This window comes from Panthera uncia, chromosome D4, assembly GCF_023721935.1.
Source record: "Panthera uncia isolate 11264 chromosome D4, Puncia_PCG_1.0, whole genome shotgun sequence".
Classification (NCBI taxonomy): Eukaryota; Metazoa; Chordata; class Mammalia; order Carnivora; family Felidae; genus Panthera; species Panthera uncia.
This window is the reverse complement of record NC_064807.1, coordinates 80,421,375-80,442,311: the sequence shown is the minus strand read 5'-3', so window position 1 is coordinate 80,442,311 and position 20,937 is coordinate 80,421,375. Positions and strand designations below refer to the sequence as shown.

The window sequence follows — 20,937 nt, the reverse complement described above, 5'->3', positions numbered from 1 at the left end:
GTTCCATTCTAAGGTGCGTGCTCAATGTTTTTCAAACTGGTAGTAATGAGCGTTCTTTGAATATAAAGGATTCTGTGGCTTGGAGATTCTGGGAATGCAGTTGAATTAGTTCCCCTTTTAGAAGTAGACAGTGTACGATAAATACGTACACCTCAGCAGTCATATGTGCTAAACTTGGTTTAACCCAGTGTTGCTCAGTCTTTCGGCCGTTGAACCCTTCTGAAGCAGAAGACCTCTTGATGCCGTGGGGCCAACTTTAGGACCGAGAACTTGAGATGGGGAGTTCCGCTGGAGAGCTGTGGTCAGTGGAAATACAAGATCCGGTCTGCATTTTAGAAAGATCATTCTGGCCTGGAAGAGAAGTGGAGCTGGGGGAGAATGGCAGGGACAATAGCACGGATATCAGGAAGGTGACTAGACCCCTGGTTACGCTTGGAGTTGTTTGAGGTGCATTTCAAGGAGAACCCCGTCCCGATACAAGCCACGCCTTCTCCACGCTGATTTGTGAGCCTTGCACGAGTCCTACCAACAGGAGCTCTCCAGATGCTGACGTTTAAAGTCATCTCCCTGGCAGCCTTTCAGGAGCGCACAGATAACGTCGGTGACTGGCACAGGAATGAACTTGGTGTTGGGATGTTGGAGGCAGAAGGTGAAAACTGATGCTGAAGTCTCCGTGGCTCCCTGAAGCCATTTTTGAGGGCCTACTACGCGCAAGGACTGTGCTAGGTACTTGTACGGACACTCCCAATTATTCCTTGAAACCATCTAAAGGCACTGCTGCTGTTCCACCTGGATGAGGAAAGAGAAAGCATAGAGAGGGTGGTTGACTATCCCAATGTACCATGGCTGACAGGCCTTAAACCCATCTGACTAACCTAAGTTCATGGCCTTTACAACTGAGCTGTCCTGCCTCCCCTAAATAGCCTCCATTTAAAAGCACTGACCATCTACCAGGCACTGTGCAAAGCATTGTGTGTTATTTAATTTACTCTCCCCAGCAGCCCTATAAAGCAAGTGGTATTATCCCTGCCTGATCCACAGGCAAACTAAGGCTTTTGTCAAGTAGCCGAAGTCATAGCTGGACATTGCAAAGCCAGGAATTGAACTTCAGTGTGGCTGCTCTCTTCTCCCCCTAAATAATTCTGAGGAGGTTGTTCAAGAAATTGCTCAGAAATGTTTCTCTATAGAAATACTATGGGGGTCACCTGGGTGGCTCAGTCGGTTAAGCGTCTGACTTCAGCTCAGGTTATGATCTCACAGTTCAGGAGTTCGAGCCCTGCGTCGAGCTCTGTGCTGACAGCTTAGAGCCTGGAGCCTGCTTCAGATTCTGTGTCTGCCTTTCTCTCTGCCCCTCCCCCATTCACGCTCTGTCTCTCTCAAAAATAAACATTAAAAAAAAAAAATTAGGAAATGGGTGGGCTTTATTTTTGGTGCAACAAAATTCCAGCTCTGGGCTAAGAGTTGAGCCCGATGGTTTGATCCTTGCCTTGACACTGGCAATGCAAAACCCAGATTTGAGTGAAGCAGTTGTTGCGTTAAATTCATCGCACGTTATCAAGCCCCTACTCCAGGCCTTTCGCCGGGCTCACAGCTGGAGACCCAGGCTTGAGCAGAACCCTGCCTCTGCCCTTGCTGTCAGCTGGGATACCCATACAGAGAACTCTCAGTGCCATGTGTTAAGTGCAATCACAGAAACCTGTTGAAGGTAACCCAGGAGAGGGAGAAATTAACTCCATCTGGGACATAAGGGCAGGCTTCACGGGAGGTATGTCTGCCATGGGTTTTAAAGGATGAATAGGAGTTTGCCAAACAGCGAAGGGGAAACGCCCAAGCTTATTTTTCGCTCTTGGGTTGGATGTTGATGATCCACTTAAGAACAGCAGCAGCATGCCTACAGAGCTTGAAATCAGTGCCCTCATTGTCTTGATTTGCTGTTAAGAAAAATCTAATCCCACCCTGTCTGCCAGCCTGACATGATTGGAATCCTGAGATGTGGTGACCTGTGGAGGCCTTTTACGTCTGTCTTCTCTGAGCGGCGTTTACAAATGTTTGTTCATTTAGAGACCCTAGTGTATCCAGGTGACATGCTTCACTTAAAATCGTTCAAATGATGAAACCTAGGGAAAAAGTAAGTAAATTATTAGACTTTCTGCTTTTTAATTAAACCCACCCGCCCTCCTCCCCCCACGTGGGCTGACTGGCTGGAATGAATGGGGGGGGAGGGGGTTGTTTGCCCGGGTGTGAAGGGATCGAATGCTTCCTTGCTCATCCATTCATTCGGTGGTGGCAGGATGCTTGCTCTGGGCTGGGCTCCGAGGGTACAAGGACGGGGGCACAGGGCCCGCTTGCCAAGTGCTCACAGATGAGTAGAGGAGTCAGAGGTGTTTGTGGGTGACAAGTACTGTGGGAGCAGCCAGCTCAGCCAGAGGAGAGGTTGCTTAGCAGCATTTGCCTAAAGCAGTGACTGAGCTGAGCCTTGAAGGATGAATGAACCACCATCGCCATCAACCTGTAAGCAGGAGGAGGTGGTGGGGAAGCATGTGGGCTTGGGAGGCAAACTGCAGGGTCCCGGTGCCAGCTCTGAGTGCCCTCGGCAAGTCCTTAATCTCCGTGTGCATTGTCTCCTCGTCTGTAAGACGAGACTCGCTAATAGGCTCTCCCCTCTTAGGGGTATCGTAAGCATGAATTGAGTCATTATTTGTAAAGAGAGTAGAACTCTGCCTGGTACCTTGTGAGAGCAGTAAACAACCATTGCCTTGTGCCTGATGCCGGGATTATAAGTACTTCGGCTCCTCCCCGCAAGCCTTCCTGGTGTGTGGTTTTATCCCCGTCATCCAGATGAGGAAACCGGGTGTTGAAAATGGCTAGTGATTTACCTAAAACCACGCGCCTCGTACGTGGCTGAGCCAGGAGTTGAATGCCAGCGTCCCGGGCCCCGAAGCCCTGACTCCCTCCATTCCTCTGTGCTCACATCTTTACTATGTACCTCCTTCCAAGCTCCGGGATTTTGTGAATGGTGTTTTTGCTTCAATGATAGTTAAAGCTCTCTTCCTCAGAGGAAAATTGTTGACCTTTGTCAGAGTATGGTAGAGAGAGAAAGGATGGGCTTGGAACAAGAAAGACCTGACTTTCACTTCCCAGCCCCACTCCTGCCCGGCACACTGGTGATCTCGGACTCTGCTCTGGCCCAGTGCACTGGTGATCTTGCCCAAGTCCCCTTACTTCCTGAGCCTCTTCAGGGACACTAATTCCTGCCTCACAGGAACGGTCGTGGAGGCGAACGAGAAATGTGTGTAAAGCTAGTGTGTGCCGAGTGCACAGAGTAAGGACTCTGCAAATGTCAAGTGTCCCTTTGTCTTTCCCTACCCTTCCGTGTTGTACAAAACCCTTCTTTATAATTAGAATTCCCCCGCGGTGATTGCATTCAAGGCTGGACATATTTAAACCATCTCTTAGCGTCAGCATGTAAATTCTTCTATTAGAAGTGTCTTTCTGACACGAACCCTAAAATCGCACCCATCTTTTTTCCATAGCGCGTCCGTCTCCACGTACACTCTTCGGACTCCTTGCCCGGTAATTACGGCCTTTCCCTCTCCCAGCGTGGGGTCTGGCTTGAGGAGGCAACTGCTACTTCTGTGGTTCTGCTCATAAAATCCGTGTCCCATTTCCCAAGGTTTGGGATGTAACTTGAGGAGTGGAGTTTTTGTTTTTTGGTTTTTGGTTTTGGGGTTTTGTTTTGTTTTTTTAGGTGGGAGGGAGATGGGTCTGTGGAACTAAAACTCAAAACAGACAATATTTGTGTGGCTAGCCACAGAAGATGGATTCAGCGTACTGTTTTTACGATCTGAATAATGCCCGTAGGCCCTCGTCTAGGGAAGCAGGGTAGCAGATCGCATCAAGAGCCTCCAAAACACTCATGCCAGTGGACTCAGCGAGCTTTCCTTGAGTCCCTGCCGCGTGCCGAGCCCCGCGTTAGCAGTCACCCCTCTGCTCTGGCTGCGCACATTCGAGTAAAGGGGGTCAGCCGCCCCAAAACGCTTCCAAAACGGCATCAGGAGCTGCCCAGTAAAGGGGAGCACAGAAGTTAGGGGGCCCCGCAGAGGGCGTGCCAAATCCAGCCCAAAAAGGGGCTGCAGGGACTCAGTGTTGAACGCTGTCACCCCAGGAAAATTGCCACTCCACCTGTCATGGAGGCGAGCTGCACGGGTGGCCGTGTAGCTAGAACATCCCAGAAGAGGTCGGGAGACTGCACGGAACAAGCAAACGGGGTCCAGATCCTGGGAAACCGAGGGATGCACGTTCCGGTCCTGGACCCGAAATGAGTTGGATTTCAGCCCAGCGTGAGCGGCCTCACCGAAACGGTGCCCCCCAGCACGCGAAGGACAACGTCCTCATAGCGGCTTCTAATGAAAATTTTATCGTGGTCCTGGATGCACCGCTGACCTGCGCGCACTTGCAAGTGGGGCTGATTCATAGGACGCTTGCGCGGCTCTGCACATTTCCTGAAGAGGTATTTTTTCTCATTGTTGCTTCCTGGTCCGGCAGAAGGTCTAGTTTGTGTGAGGCGGCTTCGGTAATTAACCACGTGTGTTCTGTGGAGGGAAGCGGGAGGACTCAGGGCCCGGCCGTCTCGCTCGGCGTGTTCGTGTGCTTAGTTGTAAATACCGGTGAAATCCTCAACAAGGACGACCTGGTTGTGTGAAAGATAAAAAAGAACCCGCGCCAAACGTGTCCTGTTCAGAATCACTTGATGAAGCGGAGTTTTTTGAACTCTGACTGGAACTTAATTTTAGCTACTTTTTTTGGGTAAAGCTCCAGAGGAAAGCAGCGAGACTTTGAGATCTTTAAATCTCCTTTTTTGGGAGCGATGACAGCGCTCCTCTAAAGTTTGTTTCTTACCTTTCCACCTTTGAGCAATTGATTTTGATTAGAAACATTACACCAGCATTTACTTTGACGTCCCTGAGTACAAACAGTCATTTTAATGGTTTTTTTAAAAACAAAATCATGACAGGGACATCAATCCTTTGCCTGGTGTATGAAGGCCTGGTATATTAATTGGCTGTCAGATTCTGAAGAAATAATGGATTAATGTGCTTGTTCGTAACGCTGTGTTCAGAGACTGAAGTTTGATCCTGATGTCCCCAGTCTCTCTGCTTAATGCAATTACAGATATGCATTCAGGACATTTGAGTGGATTGCATTTCATTAATATGATTTGAGCGGACAACATTAGGCTGCTGTCGGGTCCTCTCTGACAGCTAATTACTAGAATGAAGCGTGTATACCGCTAAGGAACAATGGTGCCCTTATTGGGGCCATTAAAACAATAGAAAAATAGTGCTTTAAAACACTCAGAGAGTTACTTTCCATACTAGTCATGAGCCATGAAGACCGCTCAGAGGGGGATGTTGGAAAGAAAGACATGGACAAACACTGGAGGAGTCTCTAAGAGCAGGACTCTCTTGTCTTTCAACGAATCCAAAAGTTTAACGAATAGGTTAGATCCTTCCAAAGGAATCTGGGGCATCGCTGGCTCAGTATTGATCTGGGGGTTCTTTCAGGAAGTATCATAATCTCTGACCATTCAGACCTCATATCTTGCCTCCTCCCCACCCGCCCACCCACCCTAAAAGGTCTTTCACAATGGAGAAAGTGGCAATGTGGAATACCCATGGTTTATTACATTTTTCCTTTGAGGAGAAAAAGTGGCCTTTGTCTCGTGGGGTTATAACTCAGCCATATGGGCTATCTGAATGTCTACCCGTGGAGGGAAGAGGTGCTGGTGGTAATGAAAGTTTGTCATCCTGGGGGTATCTCTAGCTCTCCGAACCCCCTGAGTCTTACGAAGCATTCACCTGGCTCCCATCGTGTGTCCAGCACTGCTGATAGCTGGTGACAGAAAGATGAATCAGGCACAGTCCCTCATCCCTGAGCTCCTCAAGTCCGGTGAGGGACAGACATAAAGAAAGAAAGGGAGGGGGAAGGGAAAGGAAAGGAAAGAATGAGGCGGTGCTGGATTGGAACAGATGGATGTTTAAGAGAAGGGAAGCCTGAGGGCTTCTCAGAAGAGAACCTAAGAGGCTGATCTTGAAAGACGAGTAGGAGTTTGCTACAAAGTTAGGAAGTGAGCGGGGGCTTCTAGACAGAGGCCGCCGTGCAGGGTGGTCTGTGTGTCCTGAACTGGGAGGAGCTGCCTTAATGATCCATCTAGGACCAAACTGGAGTGGAATTCTTAGCTGCACTCTCCAGGGTGTGTTCTGGGACCTTGAGGCACCTTTGGCCAATGCTCCCGAGAGGCTGTGGCCAAATCTTGAACTCAGCAATAAGGTTCCTGGATTCTAGCCCTAGATTTACTCCCTAAAAGCCATGTAAATCCCCCAAAAGTCATTTGGCCTCATTTTTCTCATCTGTGAAATGGAGGTAGCACCCGCTCTGTCTGTCAGCCTCACGACGGGTCAGGTTTGATTTAAGAGGATGCTGTTGTTACGTATGCCCAGGTTCCCCTGGCTGCTGGTGGGTGTCAGAATCCAGAGTCAGACTCAAGTTAGGCCAACTCCGTGGCCTGTATGCCACACTGCTCCAGGTTCCTTTGGAGAACCAGTGTGAGAATCAGCTAAGTGGGAAAGCTGGGGGGAGATCCAGTCTCCTCTTTGGAACCTCCTCTAGCAATACAAGGTGACATGAAAATCCCTGCCACTGAAGCGGCCCTCGGTTGAGAGACTCTCCACCCTGGCCCCTCGAATGCACCCTGCCACACTACCAGGAAATGTGACGAGCCTCCGGCCACCTGCCCGGTTCTGTATCCCTAGGAGGTAGCGCCTCTGGTGGAGGGGACCTCCCCGGAAACCGGGGCGGGCTGTTCCTAGAGTCCCAGAGACAGATCACCACCCTCCTTCCCCCTGAGATGTCTGCTTTTTATCCAAACTGCCACCAGGAGAGAGGGCCAGAAGCTGTTCGTGAAGTGATGGTGGTACAAGCTGTCACCCTCTGGTCTCCTGGCCTCTACTGTCTCCTCTGTCGCTCTCCACACCCTGTCCCTTCCCACCTGTAACTCAGGCAGCTCTTCATCACCCGGGTGCACTTCTCAGATGCCCTGAAGGCAGTGTGTCCAAATCTGACCCCCAGAAATCAGGTCCTTGGCCAAGCTACATTTCTTCAAGTATGCATACCCCGGTTAGAAATGCCAGCCCCAACGGGACAGTTTAGGGCACAGGCTGTGATTACTCCTCTGTGTTCCCTAGCTCCTGGCCTAAGGTAGGCGCCCTGGGAAACTCTTGGATAAGGGGGTACCGGAAGCCAGAGAGAGTTGCTGATGTGATAGCCCCACTCCCTGGATAACCCCCATCTGCCATAACGGCAGTTCCCAAGTCCTCGGTTTTCATTCTGACCAGTGAGTCGCCTCTCCTCTTATGCTCTTGATCTGAACGATTGCAATGACAAGAGGACCCTGGTGTAAGTCAAGCAGCAGGAATGGGCGTGTGAGTAAACGGCATCCCTCCCTGCCATGGCCCAGAGTTACGGGATGGGGATGACGAGGCGAGGCCCGCCCTGCCTCTCTCCAGGCTCGGATACCACCACATCAGGGAGTGTGAGCTTCCTGGGGACCAAGTGGTGCCTTAGTCGTCACGCATGCCTGGTGCATCACCCGGTGCCTGGAAGAGGGCCCCAGGGGTGATGGGCCTGGGGACCACGGCCCTGCCTGGGAAGGACGCTCTGCTCACCCAAAGCCTGTCACAGAATGTCGGACACGTTTGCTGCCTCATCAAGGGTTCCTCAGGTGGGAGCCACATGTGCCATTATTCCCCAGGAGCCCCACGGGGTGAGCCCAGAAGCCCCCGCTTTCTTCTCTGAATTTTATTTGCTAATTTCTCCATGGGAAACACAGCCCTGCCAAGACCTATTTCCCTCCTATTACCTGGCTGGCGTTTTTCTAATGGTTCCCTTCCTAATGATCCTCAAACAAAGAGACGATGGTGGAGGGTAATGCATCACTCCTGCCTCTCGCTCCCTGGTCATTCTTGCTAACAGGCTTAGCCGTGCTTCACAGTCATTATCACATGTCGCACTGTCTTTGGGATGCAGAAATGATTTGCCAGCCCCATAATGCTTCATTTTTACTAAAATGAAGGCAGGACAAAAAAATTCTTATAATAAAAAAGTGTACACTTACTCCTGACAGATCTGATCTTAAAACCCTCTTCTGTCCCCTGGTCCATACAGGATAGTGTCTCAACTCCTTGGCCGGGCATCCGAGACCTTCACGACCTGGTCAGCGATCTCTTTTCACTTCGCGGTCTCCTCTCGTCACCCTCAGGCCCCTTGTGGAGACACTTGTTCCCAAAGGCCCCACCTCTTCCTCTTGCGTTCCTGCTCATCTCTGTAGGCGAGACGCCCTGCGGGGTCTGCAGAACCGGGCTTTCCAAGCTCAGTACCAGCATCACCACCCTCTGTTACTCTGTGACACTTATCCTGACAGCCCAGGTAGGATGGGCACCTTCTTCTTTCCGGCCTCCTTTCTACCCAGGCAAGCCTCTACCTAAAGTCCAAGCCCCTCAGTGACAGGAGCCCCATCCCCATTAGCGTCCTTGGTGGTCCCTGGTGCCCAGCACAGAGCCTGACACACAGCGACCCGTATGAACATCTGGGAAAGGAAAGGAAGTCCTTCCCCGAGAGGTCCCCCACGTGAGGGATTTGAGGTCCAGCACCCAGCTCAGAGAGGGCCGACTAGCTTAATGGCGAGCTCCCCCAAATCTGGACTCACAGAGGAACAAGTTGAGGGTTGGGGTAACAGAAGGAGCCGCGTCTGGGACATGTTACTGTTGTTGTGTCCATGGCACATTCAGGTAGAGATGACCGATGGGTACGGAGACCTTCAAAGCAGAGCTCTGGGCTTCCCAGGATCTTTGAAGAGCCAGAGGCCCCTCCAGCCTGGAAATCCATAAGGGCAACTGGAAGTGTTCTTTTTCCGTGAGATGGCAAGAGGGGCATTCACACAGAGTCTTAGGTGGAGAGGGCCTCAGAGACCCTTCTAGTACTTTCTGCTCACCATAGTCAGCTGAGGGCCAGCACGCTGACAACATTACTCTGGGAATGTTCACTGCAGACACTCGCTTACAAGCTCCTTGAGGGCTGGAACTATACAAAGTAAGGCCCTACGATCCCTATTTCCCACAACCAGAATTATACAGGCAGCCTGTTAGGTTTGGCCAGAATAAACCTGTCCCCTCCCAAGAAGACTACTTGAAGGAGAAGACATCTTTGGGTGTGTATGTTCTGGTCTGTTGGCTAGACAGTCATTTTACTTGGTGGTCGTACTTAGTGTCTCCAAGCCTTGAATCCCAGAGTTGGTAGGCAACTTGGATGCATGTATCACTCTCTTGTGGGTCAGCTGGCTTCTGCTGGCACACCTTTGATGTTGGGGAAACTTACTCTTACAGAGCCAAAATCTTCCTACAATTTTCATCCACTACTCTTGGTTTTTTGTTTTTGTTTTTGTTTTTTTCCCTTGGTAGTCACGTAACGTCAGTATCATTGGTGATTTTTCTACTGGTACTAGAGGGGCACAGTCCTTTTGGACTGAGCCTTCTCATCCAGTTCTTCACCTGGTCTCTGGAGGGCTGTGCTTTGCCATTGTCCAACCTCAAATGTCTGGAACACCAGATGCTCCAGGTGTGGCTGACGAGAACAGAACTCAGTGGACCCCTCAACCTTACTTTAGCCGTACGATGTCCAGTACAGGAGCCGCCGTCTGTGTTTGGCCTCTGAGCGCGTGAAATGTGGCTAGTGCGGGTGGAGATGTGCCGTAAGGGTAAAATATACACCAGATGTCTAAGACTTAGTATGAATAAAAGAATGTAAAAGTCATTAATAATTTCCTATATAGATTACAGGTTGAAATTATAATTGTTGTCTACGCTGGGTGAAATATATTAGAATTTCCCTATTGCTTCTCGGCCTTTTGGCTAAGATCAAGTGTAGAATTTCCCACGTTTCTTTTTACTTTCCACATGTGCTACTTAGTAAACTTAAAATTACGTATGTGACTCGCATTATTGTTCAATTAGACTCCACTGCCCTTGAGTGCAGTCTGAGATTGTCTACTTCTGTGAATGGTTATGGGTTGCATTATTCTTTTCTTGAACCGTATCACACGTGGGCCATTGCTGAACACATACCAAACATAAATCCTGCCTCTTTTACACCTACCATATAAACTTCTTTTAAAACAGGTCAGCCTTGACTAGTATATCTAGAGTTGATTTTTTTGAACCTAAGTGTAGAAATTTACATTTGTCCCAAATACATCTCAACTTGTTAGTTTCAGCCCATGGTTCCAGTCTCCTGAGAATTTTTTTAATCCTTACTGTCACCAGCTCCTTTACAGATCTGATCAGCATTTTCTATGTTTCTAAGTCACTATCGATGATGTTGGTCGAGATTAGAACAAAGTAGAGAGTTCTACTGCCCGCCAAGCACATTGGCCAGCAGTTTTAACAACAGCTACAAACCCATTATCCAGCTGTGGTTGTTCAGCCCATGTTTGTCCATTCTGCCCACACGAAGACTGGGTTTTTCCAGATGTCTCATGAACACCAGCCTGTGTTGTATCTAAAGTAGCCTCCTCTTCTCCCACCCAGTCTCACCCCCAAGCTGACTTACCCCCTATTAAGAGTGGGAACACAAAATGTGGTATGACTTCTTCTGGTTTTAGACACCAAATGGATGGACTCCTTTTCACTAAAGTGTTAATGACTGGTAAGGTCTGAACTTCACCTTTGTGTTAAAAAATAATAATAATACATGATTTATCCGGGGCCTTCGGTACCACAGGCAGGTGGAGAACTTTATTTGGAGCTCATGCCTCTAAGGCAGAGTCAACAGGGAAGAAGTCTTGAGACTTAGTGGAGGAGGAATAGGGGCCTCAAGTCTTTCCTATAGTTGAGGATGAAGACCCAGTCAGTGTAATCCAGCAAGTGCCAGGGTTCGTCCATGGGAGCATGTCCTTTGTGTACCCACCGCGGTGCTGGCAGTTCAATGAGCACTTCTACCCACACTGTGTGTCTTTTTTTTTTTTTTTAAGTTTATTTATTTTGAGAGAGTGAGGGCAGGGGAGGGGCAGAGAGAGGGAGGAAGAATCCCAAGCAGGCTCTGCACTGTCAGCGTGGAGCCCGAGGTGGGGCTCCATCCCATGAACCATGAGATCATGACCTGAGCCAAATTCAAGAGCGATACACTTAGCCGACTGAGCCACCCAGGTGCCCCCCACGCCCTCTGTCTTAATCTCCTTTAGTCTTCATATTTTTTGGAACTAGGAATTGAGCCTCTGACTTTAGATCACATGGTTTGGCGTGACCTTCATCTGCAGTCTCAAGCCCAGTCCCCTCCTTTCTAGCTAGGCGTGTACTTTTGGTTCTCTTCTGCAGCTGTGTGCACGTGGTTTGTGTGTGTGTGTGTGCACGCGCGTGTGCACTCGCATGCATGCATCGCAGAGGGAACAGAAAGATATTCTCTCAGCTGTTACAGGGCAGAGGGAAAATCTTTTTCCCATTTCTACCTTTGAAGCCTTTACTCTAACAAATGTTTTGAGTGTGGGAGGCCAGAGGGGAGCATTTGCAGACCTCCTGCCTGGCCGAATTGTAAGCATTAGCTGTTTTTCCTGGGTGGCTTGGCAGGCCCTTTCTCCCTTTCTTTGGGGCTGAAGAAAAAGAAGGCAGGCACCACACAAAGGTGCCTGTTTTCAAGTGCACTGCATGAGGGACACTCACTTTATTTCTAGTTTATGAAGCATCCCCCCCTCCGGGAGGACAGAACTTACTTTGTGTAAGCAGACATCTCTCTGTAACACCGTCTCTTTAAGAAAACTACATCCTCTGCTTTAAAGATTTTGAAGTTCTTGGGGCGCCCAGGTGGCTCAGTCGGTTGGGTGTCCAACTTCAGCTCAGGTCATGATCTCGCGGATTCGTGAGTTCGAGCCCCGCATCGGGCTCTGTGCTGACGGCTCAGAGCCTGGAGCCTGCTTCAGATTCTGTGTCTCCCTCTCTCTCTGCCCTTCCCTCGCTGGTGCTCTGTCTCAAAAATACATAAACACTAAAATTAAATAAATAAATAAATAAATAAATAAATAAATAAATAAATAAAAGATTTTGAAGTTCTTGCCACGAGGGTCACTAGTCCAGCACCATCAGGTGACAAGGCCTCTCCAGGACCATAGGGAGGGTCCCTTACAGAACTGAAACTGAGGCAGGCTTGTTGGGGGTGGGGGGTGGTGGATGGAGAGCCTTGTGAATATCTTGCCCAGCAAGAAGAGCATGATTTCTTGAGTCGGACCAAACAATTCTGGTCCACTCTTCAAACCGCTGCAAACCAGACTCCTTCATTGGGGTCCGTCTCAGAAGATGTGGTGTCCTTTGCATTTAGAATTAGCTGGATGTAATGAATTCTGGGTTTTACATATTTATTACCATTGTCCGTGCTCCCTCTGGTCTTGTAACCACTTCTGCTACCCAGCCTGACTCCCTCCGGGGAGAACAAGAGGGAGGCTCAGAGGTGCTGGCAGTCACGGAGGCAGCTGGGGGAGGGGAAGCCCTGGCTGGCTTACATTTGAACCAGCAGGGTTCAGATCACGACTCCCTCATCCATTTCTTTCCTCCAGCAAACATTCATTGCAACCCTGCCCTGGGCCAAGCCCTGTGCTGGTGGATAGAATGTGCAGATGGGTGAAATCCAGTCTCTGCCTTGAGATCTTGTCTAATGGTAGAGGCGCACCTGTAACCGACGGGAGGGATACCCTGTGGTAACCGCCGGATGGAGGAATTGGGGACTTTGCTGGAATTCCAGGACGGAAGCTTTAGTTCACATGGGAGACACTACTGGAGCTGGGCCTCGAGAGGGGAGGAGGACACATTTGCCAAGAAGTGTGATAGAAAGCAACTTACTTAACACTCTTCAAGCCTCAGTTTCTATATCCGTAAAAGGGGGTTATAATACATCCGTTACAACATAAAGGCTGCAAACATACCAGCATTTGCTTTCAGAGTGCTTCATACTGTTCAATGGGCAGATCTTTGGTTCCCCCTCCCTCCTCTTTCTCCCAATTATTTGAAAGCTATTGATATTATAGGATATTGTGTGTATTTATGTTTTTGTGATTCTTGTTGTTCAGACCAAGAAAATGATGGAAAACATTCTAAGGGATCTTCGGGCAAAAACAAACAAACAAACTTTGAGAAACAAACAGGGGCCTTTATAAGGAGCATGTGGGGCCAGAAAGTGTCCACAGGACATCTGCACCCAGGAGAGCCATTTGGGGGCCACAGACATTGATCTGAAAGCAGCCTTGGGCCCTGCCATGTCCTTGTTTGCCTCGTATCAAGAACTGAGACTTTGGCTTATAACGAAAAGACAGGAGGGGGGTAGAAATGACCATGGAGACTGTTCTAATTTAGGACAGTAGCAGCAGTGAGATTGAGGAGGGAAGAAAAACATACCTGCGGGCAGACTGAAACGGCCCTAGACCTGGTTAAACTCTGGCTTGGCCTCTCTCGGTTGTAGATGATAGAAGTCCAGCCTAACTTGGGCAGAAAAGGCAGGAGGGAGAATTTCTTGGCTCATGTGACTGAGAAGTCCCAGGCTTCTCTTGCTACGAGCAGGCTGGATTCAGGAGCTCCCGTGATGTTGGCTAATCTCTCACTGACCACTGTTTGGCTCTTCTTTTCCCGTCAGATTTTATTTTCAAACATTCTCTTGCTTTTTGATAGAGGCATGAGGGCCCGTGTGGTGCGTAGAGCTTGAAGTGAGGCATGCACATGCATAGGAGCCTGCTTGGCCCAGCTTGGCCACATCTGGGCCCCCCTGAACCAATCACTGTGACCAGAGGATGGGGTCCTTACATTGGTCAGGCCAGGGTCACATGCCCACCCGTTGGCTGGGTGTGGGTTGGCAAGATGAACCCCGGCCGGGAAAGGGGATTTTGCTACTTTCCGTTCACATGGGAATGAAGAGACAAATGTGGGAACGAAGCATCCGGACAGCAGGTCAGTGGTGGGGCGGAGGGAGAAGTGGTTATCATGGAGGGCTTCACCGAGGTACTTGCGTAGGAGCTGAGGCTCTAAGGACAAGGAGGACATCACCAGCAAAGTGACCCTCGGAGTTTGTTAACTGGACCCTTGCGGCTCAGTTGGTAGGACTTTCTGAGAGCTCCCGTTGGACATGGCTGCAGGTGTAGAAGATCAGTGGGGTGTGCTCTGCGGAGTGGATCTCATGGGGGGGACAGGTTGCCAAGCTGCCTCCTTCCCTGCCTCCCAGGAGTCTCTGAGGGCGTGTTGCTGAGATGTGAAGCCTCCTGGGCGGGCTGGTGGCAGGGCCCAAAAGCCATGGCAAGTGAACTCTGTAAACAGTGCAGACATAGGGGCGCCTGGGTGGCTCAGTCGGTTAAACGTCCAGCTTCAGCTCAGGTCATGATCCCGCGGTCTGTGAGTTCAAGCCCCGCATCGGGCTCTGTGCTGACAGCTCAGAGCCTGGAGCCTGCCTCGGGTTCTGTGTCTCCACTCTCTCTCTGCCCTTCCCCTACCCACACTCTGTTTTTCTCTTTCTCAAAAATAACATTAAAAAAATAAATAAATAAAATTAAAAAAACAAAAACAGTGCAGACCCTCCCCGGCGCCAGCATCCAGATTCCAGTTTCCCAGGTGTAAGTCTCTCCGCTCCAGTGACCTTGCCCGAGGACGCCCTGCCCTTTGGCTAACTCAAGTCCAGTGTGGGGGCTGTATTGGAATTATTTTCCCTCTTCCGTCATGATCCGCCCCTCTCTCCTTTTACGAAAGTTTTAAACACGCGATAATTGTAAGTGAACTACTTTTACAAACGGTTTATTTATTATTTTTTTAAAATCTTCTTGGGCCATGATTTTCTTACGCTCCTTTTACAGATGAGGGAATTAGGGCCCGTTTGTGACTTGACCAAAGCCACCACAGAGCTGAGAAAAGAGGCAGTGCCGGAACCCCTCCATCTCTTCTCTCCCTGCCACCCCGCGCACATCCACCGTATTGATGATTTCTTGGGAAGCCGGTCACTGAAGATCCCAGGGGGAATCACTCCCCTGTCCGCGGGTCACTGAGCTCACAGGCCAGGGAGGAGGTAGATCCAGAAAGAGAAATGTGCCCAGTGCTAGCTAAACATTCGTGGTGGCTAGAAAATCTGGAAATCGAGGCATGAGGGTTTTATCTTCCACATGTGGAAGCCAAGAAGGAGATCCTTTGATCCATTCCTTGGGTTTAGGAAAGCTTGTGGTAAAAACCCAACGCGCAGCTTCCGGTAACATGCTCCTCAAAGATAAGTGAACACTAAGACGGAGGCATCTCCTTGGATGGTCTGGCTCCTTTCCCTGGAAGCTGACCCCATGCTGTGTGTGTGTGTGTGTGTGTGTGTGTGTGTGTGTGTGTGTGTGTGTCTGTGTGTGTGTGTGTCTGTGTCTGTGGTGCGTCTCCTGGCGGAGCATGGCGGGGGGAGAGCTAAGGCCTTTCAGCCTCTCCAAAGCCTGTGGTCAGGTACTCAGGTGTGGGAGCCCTGCTCGCAGCCCCTGAGCCTGATCTGCTTGTGTTCAGTGGAGATTACAGAGCTTAATGATTAGCTCCTCCAAGCTGCAGCTGATGCCAGCCTCTACCCCCTTTACACCTAATTAGTCTCATTAATGAGCTCCTCTGCTCTCCATAGAGAGAGTTTCCTCTTTGGAATAAGAGGCAAAAATACCTTGCCCAGGTAGATTGCTGAAGCCTTTAATTATTGCCCACACCTGCTAAGCCTTGTGACTCACACCCAGTGATAGTGCTGAGCGGAGATGGGGCTTGTTTATAAGCATGAGCAGATTTTAACTCTCTCCACACCAAGAAGCCTTTTGATTTAAAGAGACACATTTCCCCAAGACCTCACAGCTGCTCATTTCAAGCACACCAGGCTCCGCCACTCACATGGGTCGTCTCTAGCTGGCGGAGGCACAGCTTTTGCCCTCAGGGAGCTCACAGTCTAGTGAGACGACAGGCAGGAAACTACGTGGACAATTGTTCTGACCTCTATGGCCAGTGTACTCCCCACTCTCACCCAGGGCCTCCGTTTCATGCCACGCCACGCCACACCGTGGGGGCCACGGTGGACGCGAGCTCATGCTGTGAACCTGGGACCGGGCAGGAGTTACGGGCAGGTGGGTGACCATCGAAGGACTACCCAAGCAGAAAGAACCCGAGCAAGACTCAGAAGTGAGAGCACACCCCGTGCATCCACAGACCTGCCAGCCTTTAGTACGGCTTAAGTCGAGGGTTGGGGGACGGGGGTTGGGCTATGGGGCAGCAAAGCAGGAAGGGGAGACCGGGACCAGAGCAAGAGGCCCTGCGATGCAGGGTGAAGACTTTGGACTTCCTGTCCGTGTCCCCGCACCCTCCCCAGTACCTAGCATGGCTTTTAAAGTAGGTTGCGGTCAATGTTGGCAAACAGAGGGACGCCCAGCCTGAAGGTAGGACATCCACTGAAAGATTTAAGGCAGCGGAGGGACGGTGCGTGAGGGCTGGCTGGAGGGATCCCTGGGTGGATCTCCCGCTGCTCGTGCTCTGATGGATGAGAGGACGCTGGGATTTGAGGGTCAAGTCCTTGCCAAAGCCCTTTGCCCCTGAGTGAGAGGGTTGCCCTGGGCTGCCCCACCCTGGGTAGCGGGGGGTGGGATTCAAACCCAGACCCGTGGGCCCGCGGAGTCCAACTGTCTGTCTTCACTGTGTGGCCTGCTAGATGGGGGCTTACTAAATGTCTTGGAGTGCAAACAGAGAGTTTCCTGGCATGGGCTCTTTGGATGCTGAGTAAGAAACTCTGAGGACAGGCGCACAGGCTTCCCAAAAACCAGAGCAGCCAACTCAGCACAGCCAAGTCACTCTGACCAATTTAGACAAACTTTAAGATGAATAGAGAACATTTAACAGCTTACATGCAGTGAGCACATGCACTAGGCGACACTAACCAGTTTGCTGTATAGTCCCAGGAGAGAGAGAATGAACCTTTTTTTTTTTTTTATAAAAACAAAGCCATGTCTCAAGGACAGTAGTGACAGCCCCCAACCACCGAGCCTCTATTACATGTCTGGCCCCGAGTCAGGTGCTTTGCATAAAATCTGCCCCTCACGACAACTCTGTGAGGTAGGTTGTGTCATCCCCATTTTACAAACGCCAAGCTGAGGCTGGGAGAGCTAAAAACTTTCCCACGGTCCCACGGAGAGCGAACGGCAGAAATCCTCAGCCCAGCCCGTCCCACCTCAGAGCCCGAGCCACCCCAGAATGCCCTCCCTCGGCCACCCGGAACGTGACGCCGATCAACTCGGGGCGCCTGCTTCGTGACAGATGGAGTGCGGGACAGACTCTGGCAAACTGAGTGTGCAAGCATTCGGTCAGACAAGAACCGGGGCGCCTGGCAGCACCCCCGGGACCGGGCTGGCAATCCTTTCCGGACAGAGATGGTCTGCACACAGAGGCAAGCATGCAAGGCACACGCTTTGCTCTGCTTGGAGCTTGTTTCCTGGGTCCCTGGGGGCTGCCGTGAGGGGTCATCAGGCAGCCGGGCAGAAGGGCCCAGCTGCTAGCCTTGGAGCGGTTCGCTAGCCCCTGGTTTGTATAGTCAGGAGTGGGAGAGCACTTTCTGTGTGCCAGGCCCTGCCCTCAGGGTTGGGGATTTAGCAGTGAGCATGACAGCCCCTGCTCGGGGCCTCTGCTGGGCTCTCACCTGGTCCCACCCGCCTCTCCAGGGCCCTCGGCCTGGTAGGGGGGATGGTCCGTCTGCCAGATCTAGGCCGTGCCAGTCCGTGTCAACTCTGACCTCCTGAAATAGCTCTTGAGTCCCTCCGTTTCCATTCCTGCCCCCTCGCTTCCGCATTCCCCTGGCGGCATCTCAGCGGGCGCCTTGCTTCCACTGTGCCTCTTTGGCAGACACATTCCGGGGGCCAGAATGACCCGAAGTGCAAATATCTACTCCTCCCCCTTCGCCCCCAAGCTTTAGGGCTTCCCCGTTGCTTTAGAACATCTTGGCCTAGAAGGGCCTGCGTGATGTGGGCCCAGCCTGCCTCCCTGCCCTGACTCACACCCTTGCCCCTCGGTTTCTGTATTCCAGCTGGTTTGGCCCTGTTCTCGGCTCCTTTGCGCCCCTCCACCCCACCGAGGCTGGGGGAGGTCCTGCGTGCCTTCCTCTGTCAGCACACCCGTCACCCCCCCGGGAGCATCTTCTGCTGCCTCCGGGCCAGACCAGATCTTGGCACCCTGGCATATGCTCTGCCAGCGGCAGGAACTCCTTCAAAGCCATTACCCCAGGTGGGAATTGCACCGCGCGAGGTTGCTTGACTACTACCCTCAGGTAGCTGACCGTGAGAGCCCAGCAGGACCCTGGCAACTCCTGGCTGAATCGATGAGCGAAAGGCAAGGACCACCCCATAAACTTGGGAAGGCAGAGTCCTTTGAGTCGGGTCCTGAAGGATGAGTACACATTTGCCAGACCAAGGGAATGAGCCACCATGCGTAGAACGCACAACGTACATAACGGTGACCTACATACCGAGCCGTTGCCACACACCAGCGCTTTCAGTTCCGGTGGCGTCCCCCTGAGGTTGGCGGTATCAGCTCCAGTTGCCAGGGGAGATAGCTAGGTTCAGACAGGCCCAGGCTCGCTTTGCTCACAGGTGCCGGCCACACTGGTTCAGCAGGGACACAGAATCCGCCATGGAGGACAGGCGTGTTCAAAACCTCATGACACTGGGGTGGGGGGGGGGGTTGTCTGCTCATGAGGCTTTGCTGAGATGAGACCCACTTTCTTAAAAGCTAACAACTCTTTTCTGAGCAGGGACAGAGGAGCGTAATCAGATTCAGTTCAAGTGTTCCTCCTCCAGGAAGCCTTCCTTGATCCCCCCACATATGGCAAATAGCCGGGACAGCGATGCCTACGGCAAACCCTTTCTTGGTCACTAGCTGGTGGCAGCATGGCTGGTGGAACCCGACCTACCGTTTCCTTATTTGGGTTTCTTAACCTCTCAGACCCACCGTGTCTTCACCTTCACGGTGGGAATAATGACACCTAGGGGGGCAGAGGCTACACGCGTGAAGCCATCTTCCATAGCACCTGGCACAGGTAGGCATTCGGTAAACGTGCGCTTCCTGTGGCTTAGGCTTCTCCCCGCCATTTCGCTCCCCCCTCCCCCGCTGCCACTTCTTCCTGTGCATCGTCGCTGCTCCTGTAGGTTTCTAGGTAGCTGCCATCCTGCCTTCACTGTCTCCACCAACTAATAACTGCTGTTTAGCTCGCCCATGCATATTTTAGCCTCATAATTTTTCCTTCTGAATCAGCCTCTGCAGATTCTAATCACCTCGCTTTCTCTTCCCTGAATTCCCTCCAATTTGGAGATTCAAAAGAGGCGCTTCTCTGCATGAACATGCTGTGATTCAATTTGAAAATAAATTTCTCCTGGCAGCAGCCATCTCTCTGAAAAGTGACATTTAAGACTGACAGTGGACAAGATTGTAAACAGGTTTCCAATAGGAAAAAAAAGTCAGTGTTAAGTGCATTCTATGAATTTTTTTAAACAATGTGTGCATGTGTGTGCACACGTCTATAATTGCAGCCTTGCTGTGACACCGTCTGCTTCAGGAAGAATTCTGGGATAGCGCAGGTCTGTTTCGAACTATCTTGGTATTCTTTTACTTCTCAGAAATCAACTTCATTTCCTGGGACTCACTCCCATACAGGATTGTGGATGCTTAGTTCATTCAGTCATTCAACACGCAGGTAGTCAGTTGCCGCTGTGTGTGAGGCTGTGTGCTCAGAAAGGTATCGCAAACCGATATTCTCTATCCGTAAAGAGCTTACGTCCTCAAGAGGGAGGCCAGTGGGTAAGCAGGTAACTATATGTCATGTGGTAGAGACAGGCTCGGGTTTCACAGGAGCCCAGAGGATGTTCCACAGTGGGGAGGCCGTGGGGACAGGGACGGCTTGGGGGGTTAGCCTTGTGAAGGGAGGAAAGGACATTCCAGGCAAAAGGAGAAGCAGGAAGGTCTGAAACGGCGTCCTGTACCCGAAGCTGTAGACAGTGTGCGGTGACTGAGATGTCTGGTTTGCAGGGGGAGGTGTTAGGAAATATGGCTGGAGAGGCCTCTGGGGGGCTCGCAGGCCAACCAAGAGCCTTGGAGCCCCCACAAAGACAGCAAGGAACAGTGTGGGCTTTAGGCATGTGTGATGTGACCAGGGGGTCAGAGGGACCCTTTGGGAAGATCCCTCGGGGTAGCGCTGCAACAACATTGGGTGGAAAGAGCCTAGAAGCAAAGTCTGGGGTTGATGAGGAGACCCTCGAACCAACCGGGGCGGCCTGACAAGGTCAGAGGGAGGGCTCAGGAGATCAGAGCTTTTAGAAGGTAAAGAAGGTGGCCCTGCAGCAGAAAATCTCTTATCTTGTGTTTCCCTTAAAACAGCTTTGTTCCTAATAGCCAAGTTACCAGCTGGCTTTTATTGTTGCTGTATTGTGTTGCGTTGGTCTATCCCGACACAGGGAACGAAGTGCTAGTAAGACGAGTTCAGCTGACACTTGCCTTCTCCTCATCGTTACTAGATAAAATCTCTTTCCGAGGGTTCTTGAAATGGTTTTGACTCTTGAAGTGTTTGGCCGGACCACAGATTACCCTGCAGTTACTTTCTAAAGGAAGAAGTGGGAGGCTCCCGATGTACGACCAGAGCAAGAGGGAGAATCCTTTGGTCCCTGTAGAGAAGTTATTGGCAAGAGGCCGTTGGGGTCCTGGTGGGGCAGACAGACCCAGTGGGCAGTGAAAGGCCTGGAACTGTCGGGCCAGCTCTCATCCAGATGCTCCAGACTCACCAGCCCCCAGGAGCCCTGGGGCAGAGGGAAGTGGAGGCCTGAGCAGACAGCCT

At 51.1% G+C, this 20,937-nt stretch overlaps 1 protein-coding gene and 1 pseudogene across 1 annotated transcript in view; both read left to right on the top strand.

The window, feature by feature from the left end:
- DENND1A (DENN domain containing 1A) overlaps positions 1 to 20,937 on the top strand; it is a 436,275-nt gene that overhangs the window by 330,539 nt on the left and 84,799 nt on the right. The gene's annotated exons all lie outside the window — the stretch shown is intronic.
- LOC125928215 (uncharacterized) lies at positions 9,946 to 10,094 on the top strand (annotated as a pseudogene).